The sequence below is a fragment of the Theobroma cacao genome, chromosome 9 (assembly GCF_053813885.1).
Source record: "Theobroma cacao isolate CCN51 chromosome 9, ASM5381388v1, whole genome shotgun sequence".
NCBI lineage: Eukaryota > Viridiplantae > Streptophyta > Magnoliopsida > Malvales > Malvaceae > Theobroma > Theobroma cacao.
In genome coordinates, this window is record NC_142647.1 from 36,621,675 (window position 1) to 36,641,309 (window position 19,635).

Below are 19,635 nucleotides of genomic sequence, written 5' to 3' on the forward strand. Positions count from 1 at the left end.
TTGCCACGACACTCAGTACTACAAGAACTACTCCAATTCTCCTCTTCGCCACCTCCGATACATCCCTTACTTGTTTGCAACGCTTCTTTTTCTTATCACAAGAACCTCTTTTACATTTTGGTGACTCCATTGGGGAGGAGTGATTGCATTAAGTAAGACTTTTACTGCTACAATTTCTTGTTACCGAAAAAGATGGAGCGTTCCACTGGCAACCAAGATGCACTTGTTCTTTCCTACATTCAGGATCTGATGAGAATGATCCAAACTTCTCAATAGAGGATGCAAACATTGGAGGACAATAATAGGCGAATGATGGACACTATATCTCAACTTGCATCCTCTATGGCCACCACTTTTTAAGCCCAACTTATGCACCTTAATGAGAATGCACCTGATGGAGTCACTTCTCTAGTTACAAACACTAAGAGGAATAGAGAAAATGGAAAAAGTGCAGCTTATGTAGTAGTTGCTACAAACCCTAATCCAACCAATACCACTACTGTAGTCACCCTAATAATTACCTCTACTATAGTAATCCCACCTGCTCCTACTCAAGGATTTGTGACAATGGAAGAGCTCCAAAGGCTATTAGATTAGAAGAATAAGAGCTTGAATTTTCTGAGTTTGATCTCAAGTTGCCTTACCCTGCTAGTGTAGTTGCAAAACCATACCTTAAGGACTATACTAGCCCCAAATTCAAACAATTCAATGGAAAGATTGGAGATGCACAAGAACATGTCATGAAATTTGTGGAGACTCTTGAAGTTGCTGGATTGGATGATGACCTGAAGTTGAAAGGGTTCTCTAAGTCTCTCATTGAAAAGGCTTATACATGGTATGTTAACCTCACTTCTGGTTTTACTCAATCTTGAAATCAGATGTGTAGGATGTTTGGGGAAAAGTTCTTATTTACTCAAGAGAAAGTTACTTTCGTTGATCTTGGAAGAGAGTTTCAAAAGTTTAAGGAGGATTTAATGGAGTATATCTAATGCTTTAGAGAAAGGGTGCTGAATGTTGATCCCAAGTAAATGTGCTAGAGGGGGGTGAATAATACTTTTTGGCTCTTACTCAAATTGGCTCTACGTTGAGGACAAGTTTAAGATCAATAAAGACTTGTTCTATGGAAGATGAGGGAATGATTTAAGAAGGAATAAAAGTAAAAACAAAAACAAAGTAGACAATACACTAGAATTATAGTGGTTCAGTCTAAGACCTACATCCACTACCTTGATTGTTCAATCAAGGATTTTCCAAATCAATCCACTATAAAAAGTGAAATTCAAAAGCTTCCACCAAGCTTTACAAAGGCTTTTACCAGGCTCAGCCAAAACCTTTCACAATGGTTTTTATTGGGATCAACCAAAACCCAACAACTAACTTTACTAGGCTAAGTTAGAACCTATACACTCAATCAAGCAATCCAAGCTTAAATAAATCCTTGAGAGTGACTCGCTCACTCTAAGTATATAAGAAGAAGAGAAATAAAGGTGTACCTATGATCACTGACTTAATCTAATTAGTACAAAGTGAAGTGCTTGAATCTTTTACAAGGATAGAAGGGAAGTGCAGAAAGTATGCTAAAGGTTTTTGCAATTTTTGAGCTCTTTTTGTTCTTAAAAGCCTTAATTAATTTTCTAGCCGTTGGGAGCCTCTTAAATACTTGAGAAATCAACTCTAATAGGTGTTAGGCAGTTTTTGACTGTTGGAAACAGTTTGGTGGTAGTTCTAGCCATTAATCTGTCTTTTAGTACTTAATTCAAACTTTCTGACAGAATGATCTTAGTTGACTAGCTGCGCTCTTAGTTGACTAAGTTGTCTCTGTCTTCTGATCCCATTTTTTGACAGTGAGCACTTAGTCGACTAACTTCCTTCTTAGTCGATTAAGTTATTTCTATCTTGAAGTTCAGATTTCTAGTAGTAGGCTCTTAGTCAATTGACTTACTTCTTGGTCGACTAAGTCTTCTTTGTCTCTCAAACCTCTTGAGCCCACGAGCTTCTTATTTGAATTTTAGTTGATTAATACCCTTCATTATCTAACTAAGAGGCTTCTGTTTTGTTGATCAATTGTGGCTCCTTATTCATATGATTTTTTATATGTGCCTTTGAATGATTTATTTATTCTTGGCATACAAATTTTTGTCCTGCACACTCAAGTAGAAATATTAGACACAAATGAATGGGAATGTTTTATTATCATCAAAAACTAATGGAGCCAACACTGGACATACAAGAATCTCATGAGGAGAAAAAGCTGGTAAAAGTGTGGATTCAAGAGATGTTTGATGAATACAGGCTACACTTGGTAAATCTACCTTTTCCAACCTTTGCTACACTAGTGGAAGCTGCACAAAGGACGAATAATACAGTTCTTAGATAGAAATGACTCACTGGTTTTGGTAGAAGGAACACCCTAATAGTGAATGCCATACAAGGAGGACGTAGAGAAAGAAAAGGTCCAATCTAAACAAATTTATACCCTAGAAGAGATGTCCTAAGGAGAAGGCCATATAAGGAGAATGACTCTTCTCCACCATTCTCAATACCTCTAGATAGAGTGAGAGCTCTTCTCCAAGAATGGGTCAGGGATGGACAGATAAACTTGCCTTACACCCCACAACCACTAACAGAGGAGGAGAAGGATAATCCAAGATATTGTGATTATCATTGAGCAATTAGTCATCCACTTTCTGAATTCAGAAACCTTCGGAGAATGTTCCATCGACGAGTGCAAGTAGGAAAGGTATTGATTGGAAATAACAAAGTCTAGAATAACCCTTTTTTTGTTCATCCAAATCCTCGAGGGCAAGTAAGTGCAATAATTCATGATCACCATGATGACTCTTCTTCTTCAAACACCCAGCTCAATGATACAAGTAAAGCTATTATGGTTACTTCTTTGATTGCTAATTCACTTATGAAGACACCTAGTTTCAAGCATCTCTTTGACTAGTTTGGGTTTTCAGAAGAAGCAAAGAAAGTAGCAGCTATATCACTAGTTCAAATAGTTGGAGAACAGTATGGGGAGTGTAACCTAGTAGGACGACCTATGGGGAAGACAGTTGGTGCATATCAGAATGCTATTGTGTTTACAAAGGTAAACATGTGTACACCTTATCCTTATCATAATAAACCTCTCTATGTGGAAAGTACTATCAATGGATATCCTATTAGAAGAACATTCATTGATGATGGTTTCTTTGTGAACCTCATACCTCTATCCACTTTGAAAGCTATAAACATAGATTTGAAGAGTTTACATCGTCTTATGGCTATCACTTCCTTTGATAACAAAGAGATTATGACTTTGAGGCAAGTGACAATGAACTTCAAAATGGGGCCGATTCAAGATCAGACATGTTTCCATGTTATTATTGCAAATGTGGCTTATCATGCTCTAATGGAAGAAAATTCCTGCACATGCGTAATATCATTCTTTCTTCACGCCATCATTGTATTAAAGGACATTGGAAAGGGAAGGAGATTTTCATTCCAGCCACTAAAGCTTCATTTGAGCGGCATGAGATAAGTTATACAAAGGCTTTTTTCTTTGAAGATCTAGCAGAAGATAGAGAAACAGCTATTGCTAGACCTATCGATGTTCCACTTTAGCGATGGGAAGAGTATGTGGGGAATAGGGCAAAGAGTAATGGCAAGAAAAAGAAGCGAGGTGGGAAGAGAAAAAAGGGAGACACTTCCACATATAGAGAAATAAATGAAGAAAAAACGTCTAATAAGGTAACTTCCTATGCACGTGAAGATGAAAAATTATGTATTACTTATGATGAGACGTGGGGTCTGAGGAAACATCTTCTCTTAATCCCAGACTTTGGAAGCCACCAGATACATCACCATCATGTTTTCAAGTGGAAGCAGATAAGGAAAAAGTACAGGAAGTATTACCTACGAAGAAACAACTCCTAGATCAACCCAAACCCCAAGGTAATGAGTTGGAAGAAATAAATATGGCGAAAGAAAGAGAGACAACTAAGCCACTCTTCATAAACAAGAGTCTTTCTTATGAGCAAAGGGTTGTGCTAATTGAGTTGTTGAGAAAATTCCAAGATGTGTTTGCTTGGACTTATGAGTAGATGCCTAGATTGGATGAGAATCTCATTACTCACGAGTTACACATTTCTCCACAAAGTAAACTAGTGAAACAACATGCTCATGTATTCCATCATGAGATAGAGAGCCGGATAAAAGAAGAGATTAATAAACTCCTCAAGGTTGGATCCGTCAAACCCACACATTATCCTATTTGTCTAGTAAATGTAGTTCTTGTGAAAAAGAAGAATGGAATAATTCGGGTGTGTGTAGATTTCAGAGATTTGAACAAGGCATGCCCAAAAGATGATTTTCCTCTTCCTAATATTAATAGTTTAATGGATGCTACAGCTAGTCATGAGATGTTTTCCTTCATGGATGGGTTTAGTGGTTACAATTAAATAAAGATGGCTTGAGAAGATGTAGAGAAAACGACTTTCAGAACTCCATTTGGTAATTTCTATTACACTGTAATGCCATTTAGATTAAAGAATGCAGGTGCAACCTATCAGCGTGCCATGACAGCTATCTTTCGTGACATGATGCATTATTGTATGGAAGATTATGTGGATGATATAGTGGTGAAATCCAAGAAGACTTCTAATCATTTTGAAAGCTTGAAAAGAATATTTGAACAATGTAGAAAGTATAATCTCCGCATGAATCCTTTAAAATGTGCATTTGGAGTAATAGTTGGGAAATTCTTGGGTTTTGTGGTTCACAGAAAAGGTATAGATGTTGATCCTGCAAAAATAAAGGCTATTCAATCCATGCCATCTCCGGTGAATCAAAAATACCTCAAAAGCTTGTTGGGAAAAGTCTCTTATACTAGGAGATTCATTCTAGCTTTAGGAGAAATCATTGTGCCTTTCCAAGTCTTGCTTAAGACATGCGTTCCATTCACATGGGGTGAACCACAACAACAAGCATTTAAGAAGATTAAGAAGATTCTTACTTCTCCAGTAATGATGATTATGCCTATCAAAGGAGAACCAATGATGTTGTATTTTACTTCTACTCCATATTCAATTGGTACCTTACTTGTAGTGGTGCCTTACCTGTGTAGTACCTCAGTAGATGCTTACACAGAAGTGAGCTATCCACTTGTGGAAAAGTACTGTCTTGCTTTAGTGTACGAAACTCAAAAGTTCAACATTATTTTTTAGCACACAAGCGCATAATTGTGACAAAGTTAGACCCATCAAGTTCTTACTTTCTAAGACAACTTTATCTAGAAGAATAGCAAAATGGCTTCTTTTATTGGGAGAATTTGATAAATCAGTTGTTCAGCCAAAAGCTATCAAGTATCAAGCACTTTCAAATTTGTTAGCGTATTTTCCATCTCAGTTTAAAGAAGTTATTCCTGATGTCATTCTAGTTGAATTTCATGAAGAAGTATGTGCAGTGAATATAGAAGAAGGGGAATAGAGTTTATATTTTGATGGTTATTCAAACAATTTTGGAGGAGGTGCCAGAATAGTTCTCGTTTCACCGGGTAGAAAAGATAATTCCTTGATACAAAGTTATGAATTAACTGTCTCTCATTTTAGTAGAAGTCACATCTCTTTGGAGAAAAAGGGTCTTTGTGTCTTGAAAGCATCAAGTAAAGATGGGAACTCCTTGATTTTAGGTTTAGAATTAAACTCCTTAGAGTCAAGTAGAAAACTATCTCTTTGGCTTTCAAGCTAGATTTTCCATGCACAAATAATCAAGCTAAGTATGAAGCACTAGTTTTGGGGCTATATGTGATAGCAACAATTGGAGTAAGCAATCTTTGCATTCATGGAGATTCTAATCTTATTGTAAAGCAGACTAATAGTGAGTTTTCCTTGAAAGAGCCTATGCTTGCTTTTTACAAAACTCTTGTTCAGTCTTCGTTAGAGAAATTTCAAGCGATGAGATGTGAACATACTTTGAGAACAACAAACCGTTATGCAGATGCACTTGCTACATTAGTTTCTAAAATCCATATTTTGGAGAAAGAACGAAGTATTCCTGTAGCTGTACTCAAGAGGACTATCCCATGTCCATCTATTGAGCTATTACAGCCTCCAATTTATGAGGATGAGGATTGGCAAAAACCTATCATAGAACAGCTACTTAATCTAGCTTCTACTGCTATTTTGCGCTTGAAGCACTATTTTTTATTCATGGTACACATTACCACAAAAGAAGTAATGGAGTTCTAGCAAGATGTGTTTTTGAGGAAGAGGCAAAAGAAAGATTGAGAATAGCCCATGAACAATGGTGTGGGGAGAAAGGTCCACCTTTACATCGCTTACTCCAAAGAGCAAGATATTTTTGGCCATCTATGTCCAAAGATGCTTTGCAGCTTCAAAAGGCTTGCACTAGATGTTCTAAATCACTAGATGTACAAGAGTGCAATTTTGTGGGAAGTGCTGATGATTGGCGTAGGCCTTATATTGATTTTCTCCAAAATGTAATATTAGCAACTAACTTTTAAGATGCAAGACAACTCAAGAGAAGAACTCAACGTTTCTTCCTCAAAAGAAATGACTTGTTCAAACTCTCATTTGTAGGAACACCATTGAAGTCTGTTTTACCAACTGATGTTAATCCATTGTTGGAAGAAATGCATGTAGGTAGTAGCGGAGAGCATGAAGGTGGAAGGAAGCTTTATCAAAAGCTTTTGGATCTTGGGTATTATTAGCTTACTATGGAAACGCTGCAATGAATTATGCAAGAAAGTGTTATCCGTGTCAGATTTATGGGAATGTTATACATGCTCTGGTTGTACAACCTCATAACATCATTACTCCATAGCCATTCCATAGTTGGGCATTTGATTTGATTGGACCTATCAATCCTCCTTCTAAATGATATACTTGGATATTAACAGCAATAGAGTGCTTTACTAAATGGGTGGAAGCTATTTCTTTGAAGAATGCGACAGGTCCGGCTGGGGCAAATTTCATCAGGGAAAACATCATTTGCAAGTTTGGCATACCTAGACGTATTCTTTCACATAATGGTACTCCATTCCTTAATGCCAGTGTAAGAGAATTATTTACCCTTTACGATGTGGATCATGTGAAGTCTACTCCTTACTACTTGAAAGGAAATCGTCAAGCTAAAGCTACTGACAAGACTTTACTCAAAGTACTTAGTAAAATGGTGCATGAAGGACCAAAGATGTGGCATGACGCACTTCCAGTAGCATTATGGGCATATAGGACTTCCAAGCATGGACCTATGAAGGAAACTCCTTTTTCACTAGTATATAGAACAGAGGCAGTACTACCTGAGAAAATTCTAGTTTCGTTTGCAAGATTAGCCTTAGACGCTAAACTTGATAGTGATAATTTACGTATGTTAGAATTAAAAGCGCTACAGGAAAGAAGAGATAGAGTAAAGAAGAATTTATCAGTCTATCTGTCACGACCCGAAACTCCCATCGAGCCCGTGACAACCGCCGCGACGTCCCGATAGGCACTCATTACCCCGAATGCCGATCGAAACCCCGCAAGGCTTAGCATCAGCTTCTGCATCTCCCCAGTGAGCGACAGTTATTAAATCTCACATTTCAAAAAAATCATAAGTCATTTCCAAATCAAAACAATAAAATATTACTTTCTGGCTCATAGGGGCATTTTCGTCATTTTTCTTCGAAAATACCAAAACTCGCCAAAAACATGGTGTAAAAGCTAAATATATTCATACGTATTTTAAATTAAATAACTGAAGAATAAAATTACTTTTACAGTGACACGTGGGCCCTCAACTGACTAAGAAGATGTAGGGCTACGAACCCTTACTTTCTAAGATGCAACTCCGAGATTAATTCTCGTCTCAATCAACTATCAACAAATTGTCCTGAGCTTGAAAAATGTATAGGAAGAAGGCGTGAGATTATAAAATCCCAGTGAGTAGACAGACATCATCAAAATAATCTAAAGCCGAGTAATAGGAGACAATTAAAATAATTCATCCCAACCCATATAAATAATTGGATTTCATCTAATTACTCAACATGGCTTATGCACTTTTCAAAAACTTGGCCCTTGCCAAAAATCCATTCTCGGGGATACCTCGCGAAAGCATCTTACTGAGACCGCCAAGGCTGTTTATTGTCACACACACAAACACATTTCACCTCTGACAACACAGCTGTTCCTTGGCGTTGGCTGAGTCCCAATTTCACGTGGTGGCCAGCATGAAGTGTACTCAAATCCTACATCGGGAGTTATCCTACGTGCCTCTCCAATCGAGGTAAGCTCAATAATTAGGAACCGTGCCCCTCTAATTAGGCTGGCCCACGGAACCCCCGTCACTGCAGTGCCCACTTTATAATCCACCAACCAATAAAATCACAATAGTATGACATGACTCACTTAACACATTCAATGCAAATCAAAGCAGTTCACATATTCTTTAAATCATAAAAATAACCAGTCATACCCACATTTATCATAAGCCATTTAATGTAAAATCATGGATAAACAACACAATCATAGTATAGGTCTCCAATTACTCTATTTTTGAAATCATTATTAAAGTTTCAAAAATTTTATAAAATTATTTTATAAAATCTCATTTTCCCATAAAACACAATAATTTTCCAATTAAACCACTTTTCCATAAAATCACACAATTAAATAAATCTACTCTAGATAATTAAGACGATAGTAAGTTTGCTCACTGTACTAGGAGTAGATATACTCTTATTCTCAGTCCTTGGGTGTAGTCTTTTACCCGTATCAGATAGCTCACCACCTATCCACAATACATGACACAAAAAATTCAATAATTTGTGTCAAATCAATATATATTATTTCAGGCTCTTATCCATGCGTATGCACTAGATAAGGTGTGAAATGTTTGGACAATCGCTTAATCACAGTGTCCGACCTAACTCGCCTATACACAGTGTAAATTTCTAAAATCTTCAATTCAACTCCAAGTCCATCCATTTCAATTTCAATTATCCAATTATATCCACAATACCTCAATGACTGTGAATGTGGTCCAATTTATCAGTTCGGATCATAAATTACACTTTTACCCCTAATGGGTAAAAATTTCAATTTTTTGCACCAAAAATTCCCATTAAATTTTCAACCTCATAATTCATCATTTTTCCATCTAATTCTCTTAAAATAAAGTCAACCTCATCCTCACACACCATTGGCTAGATTCGGGCTAGAGAAATTCATGGAGAAAATGAATATTTTTCTTGTTGTTTTACTCATAAACATGCTAAACTAACACTAAACACTAACATAGTTCAAAATCAAATTAATCTAACAACTTTCTCTCTCTAAACCCATATGATCAGATTTGAATCCATCACCAAAACACATAATTTAACCATGGAAAATAAGGAGAAATGCATGGAAATGATAAATCTTAAGCTAAGCTTGAAAAATCATACCTTTAAACACTTGATTCCTTGAAAAATCACACTTTTTCTTTGAATTTTCTCACTCTAGGGTTTGTTCTTATTTTTCTCTCTCTCCTGCTGGTTTTGGCTGACCCTCCCAATGAATAATTCTGGAATTTTCAAGCCTTTTAATAGGCTCAATAAAATATTATTATTTTATTTACCTTTTGAATATTTTATTATTTTATTTTTTTCTATCCATCTTTTTGACTTTCTTTTTCTACCACTCAATCCTCTTCACTTATCCATGTCTTCCATGAAATTTCTAGACTTTTCCAAAGTGTTGGTGGGGTAAATTTTTAAAAATTACACTTTTGCCCCCGTAAAGTGAAAAATTACGTTTTTGCCCCAAAAACTGAAAAATTGCCCATAGCATATTTTTCATCCCTTATACTCATATCATTCTCCAATTTGTCAAATGTGATCTAAATTCTCTCAAAATCTCAAAATTTATCCGTGGGTGGAAAAATTACGATTTTACCCCTAGATAGTGAAAATTTCGGTTTGACTCCGAATTGATCCTCAAACTCCGAATTACCATTTTGAGTCATCCCTGAACTGTGAAACTCTTAATTTCACCTTAAAATTCCTATTTGAACTAGTTCGAGGCTTAATCGACTCAATAGTACCATTAGGGGCAATATCATCTTTTAACGATTTCTCGAACTTCCTAAATATACAAACATTCTATCGAGCATGTGAATGACATTATAATTATTTTACAAAGCAGGGTTTGACACTATCAAAGGAGGTTGAGTAGAGCTTATGACAAGCTAGTGAAGAGAAAGAATTTTGAAGAGGGTGATCTGGTACTACACGCAGTTGAGCATATTAGAAGAGGAACCCTAGCTTTTAAATTTAGCCTAAAATGGGAATGACCATAAATTGTTCATGAGGTGAGTGAGAGTGGATATAGTAAATTGATAAATTCGAAAAACAATGCCATCATTGCTCCAATCAATTTTCAATATATAAAGAAGTATCATGTATGAGATTCTAACTCTACTCTTTGTTGTATGCAAAATACATGATTTACTTTTTCGTAATGAAAAGCATTCCAGCCGCAGCTTCACCGCTTTTATATTGGTTGTGTTTTACTATTTATATTTTAGCTGCTAGCTTCATTGCTTATATCTTGGCTGCAATTATATTATATTAATGGTTGCTGTCATTTAAAATTCTACTACGCAAGTATACGTATCGAATAGATAGTATATTAGCAAACAGGGTATCGATCCCACAGAGAATTGATCTAAAACTTTACTAATTACTAAAATTAGAACAATTCAATCTTATCCAAACAATCAAAATTTATTAATTAACTAAAAGTAATTAACTAAAATTAAAACCAACAAGAAAAATCGAAGTAATAATAACTTGAGAAAATATCAAATCAAACAAGCTTAGGATCACAATATCCCTCACACTTTATCTAAATCTTACTTCTCTTACTTAAGTTATTTTAATGGGTTGAATTGCTAACCTAAAGTCCTAAATTATTTATAAAGGTCTCCCGACTCAGCCTATAAAAATATCTATTTTAACCAAAACACTATATCCCTATGTGATTTGAAATTAAAACAGACTCATTAAGTTCAGGCTCTAATCTGGCTACATACGGCCTATAAGTATATCCCTATCCTATACGCAAATCAATTAATTTGATCATATGCTATCCCAATTTTAGTCTACTCTAAACTCTCTTTCTCAAGTTTGTTTAGGTTCCTAGATCAATCTAATTGATGATCAGACAATTAAAAGCAGTAAGAACAAATTGGAATAAACAATTCAAGTCCCATTAAAATAAGTAAGAAAGAGATTTAAAAATTTAAATTACATGTGAGTTCAATTGCAATCCTAGAAAAAGAAAATTTAGCCACTTATAATTGCAAAAAAAAAAATAACATTATAATAAATTTAACCACTGAAAGTAACAAGAAAATTAAAAGCTAAGGAAGAACACAAAACAATTATTGCCGACTTGATCTCCAAGTTTCAGCTGAACTTCTAGTTTCTTAAATCTCTCAAAGGTTGTCTCTAATGTTGTTAAACATATCTTATTTATACTAATAGACTAAACGTAAAATTCCTTCAACTAGGGTTTAATTGGGCATAAAAGTGTAATGAAAGGCCCAAAAATCAATTATCAGTCTTTACAAATTTCCATTCCCGGCACAGTACATCTAGCCATTTTCTAACACGATTTTATCTATCTTTGAAGCAGAAATGGGAAAAGTAATCTTCATGAAAGTTGTAGCACTGTCTCTTATCTTTCCACTGGTCGAAGAATTGAATCATTTGGAGTTCTGTAGCTCGAGATATAGCCAAAATACCGAAATATATGCAAGTAGATTTTGGGTCTGTCTACACCTTACTTTCCAAAATTAAGCCCAATCACCTTTAATCCTACAAATAAAAACCAATAAATAATAATCAAATTAACAAGAAAAACATAAAATTAAAATAACTAACTTAAAGTACCCTAATTATAAAAACTACTAAAAATAAAAAAAATAACAATTGAAAATTAAAGACTTAGCTAATATTTAATAACAAAATTGGAGTAAAATAATTCTATAAAATAGAATTATCAATTGCAAGCTATATTGCTCAATCTTTGACCATAATTTACCATTAACATTTCAACCGCTAGCTTTATCGCTCATAATTTGGTTGTAATGATATTATGTTATTGGCCGCAAGCTTCATCACTCACCTTTGGCCTTTGCTTAATACTCATAAATTGGCTGCAACTCTTACGCTTGCTTATTTAAAGGGATGAAATAATCTCCTTCATGTCAAGTTAGAGTTAATCTCCTTGATAAGAAGTTGAGAGTTACCCTTTGGCCCCATACGATAATATGAAATGTGAATAAGTACGCAACAAGCCTATAGCATTATTATTATTGCAAAAGAAAAAGAAATATGATATATCAATAGCAAAGTGCTAGCTCAAATGAGCTTTCAAAAAGAGTAAAGGAAAAGCAAAAGACTAGCAAATTACATATTCCATAGAAAAAAGTTATTATTGGCAAAATACATCTAATTGTTCTCGTACTTTAGCTTCATGTTGTTTTAGTGAAGCTATCTTCGCTGCAATGTCTTCTAACTCATTTTCCAAGGAAGATGTGAGACCTCGACCTCTATAGGCCCGTAACTAGGTGTAGACGCAATAACACAAGCTAGGGGTAATTTCATCATTTCTCATGGTGAGCCTCTAGAAGTAGGCTTTCAGACGTTATTAAGGTCTAAGTAGGCCTAAGGAATAAATGAATAAGGGTAAAATAAATGAAGAAGATATAAATACTGATAATTTTCATGATAAGGGTAAAATGGTCATTTTGTACCTCGATCCTAAATTTTTAAGTTTTCGTGAGCTTTACTTAAAAGAGCTTGCTACACTTGCCACAAGCTTCAAGCCGTGAGCTCTTAAGAAAAAGGCTCGTAGCACACTAAAACAAAAGACACTACAAAAGTCAAAGTCAAGTTATATATAAAAGAAAAAAAAAAAGGAGAGACATGCAGCTTATGCTACTAATAAATAAAAGAAGAAACCAAAAAGATGACATGTGTTAGCTTTTATGTACTTATTTATTAGTTGTTTTTTTATTCTATCGTTTCTCTCTCTATCAAAAGTTGACATGTGGTACTTTTTATTTGCTTTTTTCACTTTAGCCTTTGCTTTCTTCTTTTATTCTAATATTTCTCTTTTTTATTAAATGCTATACATCAAGATAAAATAATAAACTATACTTAAAAAAAAAGAGATTTAGAACAAAAAGCTTGTGACTCTGAGTTGTGAGTTTCAAAAACAAACAGAAATATCAAAACAAGCTTCCAGACAAAGAGTCAATTAAAAAAATCAATTAATCAATTAAAAAAAATCCCAACCATTGGCACTTTTGCTTTTAGGCTTTAGCTATAAACTATAATTTATAGGTAATAAAGGATTGAAACAAATCCCCGTATCAAGCAGGATTTTTTCTTTCTTTTGCTTATCAAGTTAGTCCTCCTTTGAAACATAAATATTCTTGTTTTGTGATTTTCTTCTAAAATCAAATAATATATTTATTTGTTTGAACATATATATATATATACATAAAAAAAAAGAAGTATCATCTCATGCATGAAAATTTTTTTCTTCCTCATATTTCAATAAAAAAAAGTCATGCAGGGGGCAACAAGCAAAAGAAATTCAATTTTTTTTAAAAAAAAATCAATTACAAGAAGAAGAAAAATTTACTTGCTTGAAAAGATTCTCAAAAGAACCAACTTTGCTCTGAATTTTGTTTTCCTTTACTTTGAATCTGAATGAAGAAAATTGTCTATAGTAGTTTCATATTTATAAAGCACACAAAATCAAGGTTTTTAAGAAAAAGATTAACTTTCCTTTTACCATTTGTATCTTGAAAATCTTATTTTATATGAAAAAATATTATTGCATAATCAATCATATATTACAAAAAATATTGGTATTACACCTTACACAAGACAGTAACATGTTACTACCTAAAGCATTACTGGCTAAGATGTTACTGTCTAAGGCGATACTACTCAAAGTGATACAATACAATACGTTATAGTACAAAATAAAACTTTTACATTTTAAATTAATAAATAAGAATTATTTTTAGCAATTAATTCTTATGCAGGGGGCAAAATGTAGATAGTCGATTTTGGTTAATACTTATTCTCTAAAGAATTATTTTATCACGTAAAATTATATAGATAATAATGAAAACAACCATTACAAGTGAAGCACTACTTCACGCAGAACAACTAGAATAAATGGAGCATTACTCCATGTGGAACCATTAATACAAGTAGAACTACTTCACTCGAAATAACAATTTCACATAGATGATAGTGAAAGTAATTCGGAATAAGTGGCAGATGGGTTACATTCATATGGAGATGTTCCGGAGAGTTTGGCTTGGTGTCTCAGATATGGAGGCAGTTAAGATGTCTCTCTCTTAACCTTTTCTTGAAGTACAAGTGTTTCTTACTTTTTCCTTGTTCTCTTGTACCTATTCATGTACAACTTCTTCTCTTGTACCTGTTCATGTACAACTTCTTCTCTTGTACTTATTCACGTACAACTTCTTTTCTTGTGCCTATTCACGTACAGCTCTTCTTTATTAGCTTCTACTTGAGAATAAATCTTATTATAAATAATTACCTCAAAAGTCACATAATAAGTTTCCAACTGTTACTCAACATTAACTCTTAGTAACGATCCTAACATTAACACTTTCCTTAATAATATCATTTATTACATGTATTAAAGCATTTTCTTGCAACCGTTACTTTTGACACTATATATAAAGGCTTCACATTTCAAAAGGGGAACTTTTTTATCACCTTCAGAACTACCTGACTTTCACTCAAAGCTTCTCTTTCTAGCTTATTTTCACTCAGAGCACCTATTCTCTTCTTGTTCTCTTCCACTTGTCACGACACTCAAGACTACAAGAATTGCTCCAATCTTCCTCTTTGCCACTTCTGGTACATCCCTTACTTATTTGCAACACTTCCTCTTCTTATCACAAGAACCTCTTTTACAGTCACTTAGCTGAATTTGTTGAACACCAATATCACCTTTTTCTTGAAGATGATGAGCGAAGAAGAATTTTGATGAAATATGTTTAGTTTTATTGCCTTTAATGTATCCTTCCTTTATCTATTTTATACAAGCAGTATCATCCTCATATAATGTTGTTAGCATTTCCCTCTTAGTTGACAAGCCACACATTTTTCGAATATATCGAGTTATAGATCTTAACTAGACATATTCAAGACTTTGTCTCCTGAATTGCTAAAATTTTTGCATGGTTAAAAGAAGTAGCAACTATAGTTTGTTTTACAAAACACTATGAAATAGTCATACCTCCACATATGAATAAGAAACTTGTTTAGGATCGAGCCTTGTGTGGATCAAATGAATATTCTACATCTGCATAACCAGTCAAATTTGATTTTAATGCATTTAAATAATATAAGCCCATAACCATTGTTCCTCGAAGATATCGAAGTATACGTTTAATTCCATTTCAATGTCTTTCAATTGGAGAAAAAATTATATCTTGCTAATAAATTTATAGCAAATGATATATCAAGTCATGTATTGCCAGCAAGATACATTAGTACTCCAATTGTAATAAGATACTGTACTTCAGCATGAAGAAGTTCTTCATTATCCTCACAAGGTTAGAAAGGGTGATTTTTTCACATCTAGTGACCTTTCAACCATTGGTGAACTCAATGGATATGCTTTATCCATATAAAATCATTTTAACACTTTTGCTCTATAATTAGATTGATAGACAAAAATTTCATTTGTCAAGTGTTTAGTCTAAAAACCCAAACAAAACTTTATTTTTTCAAGGTCTTTCATTTCAAATTCTCTCTAAGTAATCCACAGCTTTTGATAACTCTCCAAGAGTTTCAATAATGTTTAAGTCATCAACATAAACAACAATTATCATAAATTCATATATGAATCCTTTTATAAAAACACATGGTCATATATGATCATTTTATAGTTTTCTTCAACAAATATTTACTAAAATGATTATACTACATGTGTCTAATGACTTTAATCCATATAAAGATTTATTTAATTTAATCGAATAAATTTCCTAGGAATTCAAATTTTGTGCTTCAGGCAACTTAAATCTTTCAGGGATTTTCATATAGATATCGTTATCAAGTGAGCTATATAAATAGGATGTAGCTACATTCATTAGATGCATTTCAATTTTCTCATTTATTGCCAAACTAGTTAATATAGAATTGTTGCATCCATCACAGAGAATATATCTCTTCATACTTAATACCAGGTCTTTGGGTAAAACCTTATGCGATAAGTCATACTTTATATCTCATAATCTCATTTTTCTCATTTTGTTTTTGCACAAATACCTATTTATATCCCATTGGTTTTATACAATTTGGTGTACGGACTACAAGTCCAAAAACTTAATGTTTTTGCAAGCAAATTCAATACCTCCTTAATTGTATCTTTCGACATTGGCCAATCATTTTTTTGTCTACATTCTTCAATAAATATAAGTTCAAGATCGTCATTTTTGTTTTATAGTATTGAGCTCTATATTGTATACAAAAATATCATTGATGTTTATTTTATTCCAATTTCATCTTTTCCCATCATGATATAATTGATTGAGATCTCTTCATTTTCAATGATTTCAAGTACTTGAATTTCTTTTGAAACCTTTATCAATTATGTCAGGGGTTTCTTCTAAAGTTTTTACTTTCTCTTTCTAATTATCTTGAATATTTGCTCTTTTCCTTTTTCGAGAATTTTATCTTTGGAACTGATTGGTTTCCACGTTTTTGGCATGCCTTGTCATATAGAGACATTAATGCTACTAGGAGCATTTGCAGCTGGTATATAAGATTTAATTATTCTCTTTAGGTTAGTAAATATGTTTGGTAACTAATTTACTATATTTTGTAAAAAAAAAATATCTTTTAAACTTCAAGTTCATATTGATTTGTGCAAGGATCAACACTAGATAATGATAATTCATTCTAAGAAATTTCCTTTTCCAGTTGCTTATTTTCCCCTTTAATGTTGAAAAATTTTTTTCATCAAAATGATAATCAACAAACTTTACCATGAATAAATCTTCTATTAATAATTCTAAATATTTAATTACAAATGGAGATTCGTATCCAACATTTATTCCTAATCTCCTTTGAAGACTCATCTTTGTGCATTGTGGTGAAGCAATTGAAACATATACTCACACACCCCAAAATTCTTAAATGAGTAATATTTGTTTTTTTATCATAAACCAATCGTATAAGGGAGAATTTATAATAACTCGTTTGGCCTGATGCATACAAATGCTACTGCATCTAAAATGGTATGCCCTCGAATAGAAATTGGAAGTTTAAATTTAATAAGTAATGGCCTTGCAATCTATTAGAAGTGTTTAATAAACAATTCTACTAGACCGTTTTATGTATGAATATAAGCAACAGGTTCTTCAATAGTTATTCCAACTAATATGCAATTTTAAAGGTTTGAGATGTAAATTCACTAACATTATCAAGACGAATTGTCTTGATTACATAGTCAGAAAAATGTGCTTGCAAATAAACGTGTCACGACCCGGAACTCCCATCGAGCCCATGACAACCGTCGCGAAGCCTCGACAGACATTCTTCCCCCGAATGCCCTTTGAGACCTCGCAAGGCTTTCGTACCAGTTTTTCCATTTCTCTCTCTCTTTTTTCTTTTCTTTTTTTTGAAAAATAAAATAAAATAAAAATATTAATTAAAATAATCTATTTTAATGTAAAACAATATATATATATATTTGAAACATCAAAAATTAATTTTCTGCACATAAAAACAAAATAAATTTATACATACTGTAATATAGAAAATTGGAGTATGTAATTTAAATTACAATGACACGTGAGCCCCCAAATAATTGAGAAGGTTTAAGTCCATAACCACACTTTCTAGGATGCAGCTCCGAAATTTACTTCTCGATGCAATTGATAGTCTATTGCCTATTCTGAGCCTGAAAAATGTATAGGAAGAAGGGGTGAGATTATAAAATCCCAGTGAGTAGACAAACATCATCAAAATAATCTAAAGCCGAGTAATAGGAGACAATTAAAATAATTCATCTCAACCCATATAAATAATTAGATTTCATCTAATTACTCAACATGGCTTATGCACTTTTCAAAAACTTGGCCCTTGCCAAAAATCCATTCTCGGGGATACCTCGCGAAAGCATCTTACCGAGACCGCCAAGGCTGTTTATTGTCACACACACAAACACATTTCACCTCTGATAACACAGCCGTTCCTTGGCGTTGGCTGAGTCCCACTTTCACGTGGTGGCCAACGTGAAGTGTACTCAAATCCTACCTCGAGAGTTATCCTACGCGCCTCTCCAATCGAGGTAAGCTTAATAATTGAGAACCGTGCCCCTCTAATTAGGCTGGCCCACGGAACCCCCGTCACTGCAGTGCCCACTTTATAATCCACCCACCAATAAAATCACAACAGTATGACATGGCTCACTTAACACATTCAAGGCAAATCAAAGTAGTTCACATATTCTTTAAATCAAAAAATAACCAGTCATACCCACATTTATCATAAGCCATTTAATGTAAAATCATAGATAAACAACACAATCATAGTATAGGTCTCCAATTACTCTATTTTTGAAATCATTATTAAATTTTCAAAAATTTTATAAAATTATTTTATAAAGTCTCATTTTCCCATAAAACACAATAATTTTCCAATTAAACCATTTTTCCATAAAATCACACAATTAAATAAATCTACTCTAGATAATTAAGACGATAGTAAGTTTACTCACTGTACTAGGAGTAGATATACTCTTATTCTCAATCCTCGGGTGTAGTCTTTTACCCGTATCAGATAGCTCACCACCTATCCACAATACATGACACAAAAAATTCAATAATTTGTGTCAAATCAATATATATTATTTCAGGCTCTTATCCATGCGTATGCACTAGATAGGGTGTGAAATGTTTGGACAATCGCTTAATCACAGTGTCCGACCTAACTCGCCTGTACACAGTGTAAATTTCTAAAATCTTCAATTCAACTCCAAGTCCATCCATTTCAATTTCAATTATCCAATTATATCCACAATACCTCAATGACTGTGAATGTGGTCCAATTTATCAGTTCGGATCATAAATTACACTTTTACCCCTAATGGGTAAAAATTTTAATTTTTTGCACCAAAAATTCCCATTAAATTTTCAACCTCATAATTCATCATTTTTCCATCTAATTCTCTTAAAATAAAGTCAACCTCATCCTCACACACCATTGGCTAGATTCGGGCTAGAGAAATTCATGGAGAAAATGAATATTTTTCTTGTTGTTTTACTCATAAACATGCTAAACTAACACTAAACACTAACATAGTTCAAAATCAAATTAATCTAACAACTTTCTCTCTCTAAACCCATATGATCAGATTTGAATCCATCACCAAACCACATAATTTAACTATGGAAAATAAGGAGAAATGCATGGAAATGATAAATCTTAAGCTAAGCTTGAAAAATCATACCTTTAAACACTTGATTCCTTGAAAAATCACACTTTTTCTTTGAATTTTCTCACTCTAGGGTTTGTTCTTATTTCTCTCTCTC